The 8930-nt window shown below is 40.3% G+C and overlaps 1 pseudogene; it reads right to left on the reverse strand.

Moving 5' to 3' along the window:
- Window positions 1-7690: 7690 nt before the first annotated feature.
- LOC102990760 (E3 ubiquitin-protein ligase RNF114-like) lies at window positions 7691-8380 on the reverse strand (annotated as a pseudogene).
- Between the last annotated feature and the right edge of the window lie 550 nt (window positions 8381-8930).

The following is an 8930-nucleotide window of genomic DNA, read 5'->3' on the forward strand; positions in this document are numbered from 1 at the left end:
AGGAAGAAAGAAAGGAAGAAAGAAAGAAAGAAAGAAAGAAAGAAAGAAAGAAAGAAAGAAAGAAAGAAAGAAAGAAAGAAAGAAGAAAAAATAAAGTAGGATAAAATAAAATTATTAAAATGAAAAATAATTATTAAGAAACAAAATGTTAAAAAGTAAAAAAAGAAATAAAAAAGCGGGGCGGTCAGAACCGTAGGATAATTGGTGAAAGCAAAGCTATACAGACAAAATCTCACACAGAAGCATACACATACACACTCACAAAAAGGGAAAAAGGGGAAAAATATATATATCTTGCTCCCAAAGTCCACCTCCTCAATTTGGGATAATTCGTTGTCTATTCAGGTATTCCACAGATGCAGGGTGCATCAAGTTGATTGTGGAGCTTTAATCCACTGCTTCTGAGGCTGCTGAGAGAGCTTTCCCTTTCCCTTCTTTGTTCGCACAGCTCCTGGGGTTCAGCTTTGGATTTGGCCCCACCTCTGCGTATAGGTCGCCTGAGGGCATCTTCTCTTCGCTCAAACAGGACGGGGTTAAAGGAGCAGCTGATTCAGGGGCTCTGGCTCACTCAGGCTTGGGGGAAGGAGGGCTACAGATGTGGCCGTTGTGACATTGCACCAGCCTGAGGCGCGCCATTCGTTCGCCGGAGGAAGTTGTCCCTGGGTCCCGGGACCCTGGCAGTGGCGGGCTGCACAGGCTCCCAGGAGGGGAGGTGTGGAGAGTGACCTGTGCTCGCACACAGGCTTCTTGGTAGTGGCAGCAGCAGCCTTAGCGTCTCATGCCTGTCTCTGTTGTCTGCGCTGATAGCCACAGCTTGCGCCCCTTTCTGGAGTTCCTTTAAGCAGCGCGCTTATTCCCCTCTCCTCCCGCACCAGGAAACAAAGAGGCAAGAAAAAGTCTCTTGTCTCTTGGGCAGCTCCGCACCCATCTCTGGAGCTCCTTTAAGTGGTGCACTTAATCTTCTCTCCTCGTGCACCAGGAAGCAAATAGGGAAGAAAAAGTCTCTTGCCTCTTCGGCAGCTCCAGACTTCTCCCAGACTCCCTCCTGGCTAGCCGTGGTACACTAACCCCTTCAGGCTGTTTTCATGCTGCCATCTCCAGACCTCTCTCTGGGATCCAACTGAAGCCGAAGCCCGAGCCTCAGCTCCCAGCCCCCGCCCATCCTGGCAGGTGAGCAGACAAGCCTCTCGGGCTGGTGAGTGTTGGTCGGCACTGATCCTCTGTGCGGGAATCTCTCCACTTTGCCCTCCGCACCCTGTTACTGTGCTCTCCTCCGTGGCTCTGAAGCTTCCCCCTCTGCCACCCGCAGTTTCCGCCTGTGAAGGGACTTCTAGTGTGTGGAAACCTTTCCTCCTTCACAGCTCCCTCCCACTGGTGCAGGTCCCATTCCTATTCTTTTGTCTCTGTTTATTCTTTTTTCTTTTGCCCTACCCAGGTACATGGGGAGTTTCTTGCCTTTTGGAAGGTCTGAGGTCTTCTGCCAGTGTTCAGTGTGTGTTCTATAGGAGCAGTTCCACGTGTAGATGTATTTCTGATTTATCTGTGGAGAGGAAGGTGATCTCCATGTCTTACTCTTCCGCCATCTTCTTTACTCCCCCCAATTAGGTTATTGCAGAGTATTGAGCAGAGTTCCCTGTGCTATACAGTAGGTCCTTTTTGGTTGTCTATTTTTAAATACAGCACTGTGTACATGTCAGTCCCAAACTCCCAATCTATCCCTCCCCCAAACCTTTCCTTCCTGGTAACCATAAGTTCATTCTCTAATTCAGTGAGTCTCTTTCTGTTTTGTAATAAATTTTCTTGTAACATGTTTTTAGATTCTACATATAAGTGATATTATATATTTGTCTTTGTCTGACTTAATTCACCTAGTGTGATAATCTCTAGGTCCATCCATGTTGCTGCAAATGGCATTATTTCATTATTTTTAATGATTGAGTAATATTCCATTGTATATATGTACCACATCTTCTTTATCCATTCTCTGTTGAAGGGCATTTAGGTTACTTCCATGTCTTGGCTATTGTAAACAGCACTGCAATGAACATTGGAGTGCATGTATACTTTCAAACCATGTTTTTCTCTGGATATATTCTCAGGAGTGGGACTGCTGGATCATATGGTAGCTCTTTTTTAGATTTTTAAGGAATTTGCATACTGTTCTCCATAGTGACTGTGCCAATTTACATTCCCACAAACAGTGTAGGAGGGTTCCCTTTTCTCCGCACACTCAACGAGAATTATTCTTAACAAATATTATATTCATCCGAAAGGAGATTATGATAAAGACATTTAAATATTTGGAGTTACAATATTATTAATAGGAACAAAAAGTAGTTAACAAAAAGTGAATACAACATTAAAAGTATGTGTAATAGTTGGATTTTTAAGTTTAGAATGTGTTACATTAAGTTCTTTTTATTATTGCAGAGCAAATTTCTCTTTTTATTTTCCCTTCCATGGAGAAAAAATGCACATAATTATGCCTTTATATTTATTTGACTGTAATTATAACATCTATAAGACTATTAAAAAATGTATGCTTGGGCTTCCCTGGTGGCCCAGTGGTTGAGAATCTGCCTGCCGATGCAGGGGACACGGGTTTGTGCCCCAGTCTGGGAAGATCCCACATGCCATGGAGCCACTGGGCCTGTGAGCCATGGCAGCTGAGCCTGTGAATCCAGAGTCTGTGCTCCGCAAAGGGAGAGGCCACAACATTGAGAGGCCCATGTACCAGAAAAAAAAAAAAAATTATGCTTAAGTTTAGAGGGGAGTTTTTGAAAGTGATATCTGCTTACTGAAACAAAGAAGAAACCCAAAATGTTTAATGTATAATGTTATATATATATATATATATATATATATATATATTCTTATTAACTCACTTCCCTGAGTTTTAGTAATCATCATAGAGTGAGAATATGGAATAATCCTCTAATTCACTGCAAGGATGTTTAAATGGATTTTTAAAGTGTAGTTTTAGTTTACTGTGTCTTATAGTTGCAAATCCAGCAAATCTGTTCACTTGAAATTAAGTAAAAATACTTTTTTATCGCTTGTATATAATTTACTCATTGGTCAATGCCATATGTAGGCAGAATTGAAAGAATGGTTAAAAGTCATGTTTTTTTTCTCCTCAAATGTAAAACAATAGAAGCAAAAGTGATATCCTGACAAAAAATCCAACTTCTTGGGTATAAAATTGTTTGTAATTGTTTCTTGACTCATCTTTCATGAATTATATATATATGTATCAAGATATACACAACTTGTCAATCATTTTACATAGTTAACACTATTAGCTGATATCCAGCTAGACATCCCAGGCTGTTAATCATAAGTAAACATTTATTGAATAACTATTCAATGTTAAACACTTAGATATTCTTTGGAATTTAAAATAAGACCCTTCCTGTTATCATCAGGAGTGTATAATTTGCACCCTCTTTAGGTACCTTAAAGTTGAGATTGGATTTCCTCACATCAGCAACATACTGTTAACAGATAGGCTAACACTTACCAAAAGCTGTTTAAAAAGGCAACACTATGTTTACGGTATTTTCAAAGTCTGACTATTAGGAAACCAAAAGATACAATCTGACTCCCACAATCAAATAAAATTGTGGCTAGCAACATTTCCTAATTTATACTTGCAATGACTAGGAAATTTATCTTCTCACGTGGAAAATCGCACTCAGTTGGAATGTTTTATGATGCTTCGAAGGGATAGAGTTTCACTTTTTGTGGAAAAATTGCTGTTTTGTAGGTGTTTATATGTTTTATTTCCTATGTTGAAATAGTAATATTATTCATTGAAGGTGGAAAGAGCATTACTATGTCTATAGTTTAAAAGGTCTATTATTAATATGCCCTATATATGTGAAACGTAGACTGTGTGCAGAACATGAAATTCTGTGAGTTTCATTCTGAAATCATTGATTAGTACAGTTCATCTACAAACTGTCTTAGCTAGAATGAACAAACTGTCCTTAGCTTTGGCTTCATCTTATTTTTTAAATTCATGTTTCATTGGAGACTAAAATGGAATGAAATAACTGGACTTCTCCTGATTATTTTTTGCTTTTAAATAATTTAATACATTTAAACTATGTTATTGTTTTTCCTTTTTTCTTTATCTTATTGTGGTAAGAATACTTAACCTGAGACCTACCATCTTAAAATTTTAAGTGCACAATACTGTATTGTTAACTATAGGGACAACGTTGTACAACAGATCTCTAGAGCATTTTTATATTGCATAACTGAAACTTCATACCCGTTAAACAACAAATCCCCATCTTCCCCTCTCAGAGGCCCTGGAAACTACCATTCTATTCTGTATTTCTATGAGTTTGACCATTTATATACTTCATATAAATGAAATTATGCAGTATTTGTCCTTTAGTGTCTAGCTTATTTCACTTAGCATGTCCTCTAAGTTAATCCTTGTTGCCTCATGTGGCAAAATTCCCTCTTTTTAAAAGCCAAATAATATGAAATAGTATTTATATACCACGTTTTCTTTATCCATTCATCCATCAATTGACATTTGGGTTGTTTCCATATCTTGGTGATTGTGAATAGTACTGCAATGAACATGGGAGTGCAGATACTTCCTGGAGACACTAATTTTATTTCCTTTGAATATTTATGCAGAAGTGGGATTGCTGGATCATGTGGTAGTTCTATTTTTAGTTTTTCTTTCTTTTTTTGAAAAACTTCCATACTGTTTTCTTTAGCAGTTGCATCACTTTGCATTCACACCAATAGTATATAAGTGTTCCAATTTCTCCACATACTCGCCATTACTTATCTTTAAAAAAAATACTAGCCATCCTCAAAGGTGTGAGGTTAACAAAAATTTTAGAAATGGAGACTTGATTGAAATAAAAAGATGTTTATTTCAGTTTATTAGGACTGAAGCCCTTGAATTGTATTCCACCAGACTATAAAATAAGGGAGGCTTATAAAGGCAAAAAGCCACAAGGCCACAGTTAGTTACCTGAGTTATTTATCAAGAATTATAGCTGGAGCTAGCAAGAAGTGAGGGTGCTTGTGAAGCAAGGATTGGTTGGGGTCTGAAACGGTTACATAGTTAAAAGGGAAGACATTAAGGCCATAATGTTGCAGCTGGCTGGTGTTGTTCTGAATACAGCTGGTAGTATCCTTAGGCCTGGTACAGTTCAAGGAAAGTTCAAGTTCTCAGTGGTACAGAAATGTGTCTGAGATCAGATCCTCAATGGCTACCCAAGTCCATTTTGTGTACCTGAAGTGTGATCACTCCATTATAATTGTAATTTGTCATCATATCTCATTGAAGTTTCAATTTGCATTTTTCTGATGATTAGTGATGTTGAACATCTTTTTACATACCTGCCATCCATTTGTATGTCTTCTTGGAGAAATGTTTTTTTTGTTTACTCCTTTGACCATTTTAAAATCAGATTATTTGTTATCTGACTTAGGCTATTATTGTTGAGGCTTCTGCTTCAAAGATGACTATCTTGAATGAAGACATTGTCAATCCCATGACTAGATAAGGAACCAGGCCTATCCCCCCAACTCCATACACACCTGAGGTTCCTTTGTTTTAGAGATCATGGTTGATTTAGATAAATGCCCATTTGTGCTACTTGTTTGTATCTTTTTTCCTTTTGTCATGCTTTAAATTCCTGTTCTTATGTTTTATTTTTTAAAATTTCTTTGATAAATTATGAAATGTATTTATATTTCACTTTTTAAAAGCCAGAACATAGCAAATGTCCCTTTCTGGAAACTCATTTTATTAGAAATACATAAAGTGCACTTACTACCAGGAAATCAGTTTCTTAGTACCGCCAGTGAGACCACTATTATCAGTTCCCTCAAATGAAGATTTTGTCACATTTCCCTCTAAACTTAGACTGAGATGATCTCAATTCAGGGAGGTCTGAGTGAACTTCTTCCAGAAATTACAGTGAAGAAGCTGACCATAACGTTTGGGCCCTCCCAAGCAACAGCACATTAGAAGAAATTACTTTGCCAACAAATGTCCCTGTCTTTCTGGTTCCTGGGCATCTGCAGCCCTCAGTGGCAGGTAGGGAGAGGACCACAGTAGCAGTGCACAGGCCCAAAGTGCCCTGTCATTTGCAACCTCAGCCACGGACCAGAAAAAGTGTATTCAGATGAGAGTTCTGACAAGAAAAAGCAGACCTAAATCCAAATGCAATTTGACTAATCAGAGGCTCTACTCCTAGAGTTTAGACAGCCCTTAGGCTTGTATTTATCAACATCCATGAAACACATTGAACTTCAAACTTCTTGGGCTATCACCAAAGCAAATTTCCAGTAGACAGTTTCCATCACCAACTGCTCACAAGAGTTGTGCTGTGCCTTTTGAACAGTGTGTCTTGTCAGAGACAACAGGCAGTGATACCAGATTTCTCATAACCTCTCTTCTTTAGAAGGCAGGTGTTCACACACTGACTTACCTGTTGAAAGCCAGTTTTATAAGGAAATCATTTGTGATAGAAAAGCAACACTCAGTTTAATCTAAGTTACCAAATAAAAGGTGAAAGAACTAGTATCCACTGGAGCCCCCAAATTTATTCATATTCGAGGACTCCTTTCTGTGCTTCACGGACAAGAACAGAAGCAGGCCTTCAAATAGAGAGGGAAATATGACCGAGTCATTTTTTTTTTTTTTTTTTTTTTGTGGTACGCGGGCCTCTCACTGTTGTGGCCTCTCCCATTGTGGAGCACAGGCTCCGGACGCACAGGTTCAGCGGCCATGGCTCACGGGCACAGCTGCTCTGCTGCATGTGGGATCTTCCCAGACTGGGGCACGAACCCGTGTCCCCTGCATTGGCAGGCAGACTCTCAACCACTGCACCACCAGGGAAGCCCTGACAGAGTCTTTTGAAAATATTTCATTAGTTTGAAAATCAGAACCAAAAAGCTATGGCCCTCCCACCTCACTTAGCTGACCCTCCTAGAAACACTTATTTTCACTAAAAATATGTGGTTACACCTCATCCTAAAAAGGCATCATGCAGGCATTTAAGATTGAACCAGTTAATCCTTAGGGTGTGCAGGAATGGTAGGAAAATATCACTAATCAAAACTTCCAGCATCAGAACATGTTAAACCCAGAATATACACCCCAACAGGACTTGTGAAATATCTCCTATGATGTAACTTTAGCTTCTGGCAGCTGCTGTCAAGGACCAACTAACAGGAACTTGCACAGTACGGAAGGAGCTCCATCACTGATCAGATGCATTTTTGCCAGAGTGCTCACACCTCAGAGACAAAGAGACGAGACCCATGTCTCTTTTGTGTTATTCATGACCCAGAAAAGTTCCTGGCTGGCTCGGAGGACCTGAGATATCAACCCTGGACAGGAGGAGCAAGCATGAAACAAGGACAGGCAGAGAAGCTGGGTTCCCTTCCAAAGAGGAGGCAGAACCTCCAGGAAATGGCTGAGGATCAATAAAAGATGAGACATCTGAAAAATAGGGTGAACAGTAGGGGAAGAGCCCAAAGGAAAGGAGGGCTCCGACCAGGGACCTGTTTCCCTGTCAGAAGTAACCCTGTCGTAATACCATGGCTCACTTTCAGGTCTGTTGTACATTTTAGAGTGGATGAGTCACATGTTTCACACTTAACATGTAACGGAAGCTCTAGAATAAGAGCTGAGAGCAGAGACCGCTCACTTGTGGATGATGGAGTGCTACAGCACCTGGTTCATCATGTCCTCTTCATCAACGTCTTAATCCACGAAGTGTCAAGTGTTGTTAAATGTTGTTAGAAAACTGGTGCTGGTGCTGGATGTGCTCAATGAAGTTGGGGTTGCGGTAGTTGGGGTCTCCCAAGAGCATGGAGGCCCATATTGGACAAACCACAGATTTGGTGTCCGTGCTGTGGGATAACTTGCAGTGTTCTACAAGTCCTTCTTGATTAAAATTCTCAGGACAGTAAGGACAAGGAAAAGTATTACAGTTTGCGACATTCCTTGTCTGAAGGAACACATCCTTGGTGGTGGCCTTGACGCCTTGTATGATGTAATTATGGTATTTGGAACAGATATCCACGTTCTCCCAGATATTGGATAGGAAGAAAATTTTAGGGCAGTGATGACAAGAAGTCTCTGTGCCTTCAATCTGCTGTTCTAGCTCCATGGCTCCAACGCCAAGTGCCAGAGTGCTGGGACACACTCCACACTTTTTTGGCCTCAGACATTCCTGCAGGCAGGAAGAGCAAAGCATGTATCATCAGGGCACCTGCACCAGTTTCGGGCTTCTAGGCACACGGGACATGTGAAGCCGCCCAGGGGCTGTGCCTCCACCGCAGACCCTGCCAGCAACACACCATCCTCAGGGTCCTGCGGCTGCACAGCCATCTTGCCTCTGGAAGAGCCCTGCTCTTATGTTTTAAATCCACCAATAAAATGTGAACCTGCAAAACCCTGTAAAAGCAAAACCCAAGGCCAGCCATCTCTCACTCCCTATGCCTGGCAACTCTGTATATCCCCAGGTGTGTCATGTAATTTCCAGGATGTGTAAGTAATAAATCTTATCTCTTTCAAAGTTTCCTGATAGATATTCTGCTGAGGACATCTTGCAATCATAAGAAGAACTACAAGGGCCATTGGTTACAACAACATTGGTTATTGATAGGCTGAGACTGGCACAAAACAGTTAATTTGTAGCTCTCTGGGCTGTTTCATCAATTTTGTTGCCTTTTATGCAAGTACCTTACTTATTTAGTTATGGTACTTTTGTGATATATTTTGAAATCAAGAAATGTGGTGCCTCCAGCTTTGTTCTTCTTGCTCAAGCTTGCTTTTTCCTATTCAAATTTCTTCTGGTTCCATATGAATTTCAGGATTGTTTTTCCTTTTTCTGTAAAAAAATACCATTGGAATTTGGATTGGGACTACACTGATTACG

This window comes from Physeter macrocephalus, chromosome 21 (assembly GCF_002837175.3).
Source record: "Physeter macrocephalus isolate SW-GA chromosome 21, ASM283717v5, whole genome shotgun sequence".
Lineage (NCBI taxonomy): Eukaryota > Metazoa > Chordata > Mammalia > Artiodactyla > Physeteridae > Physeter > Physeter macrocephalus.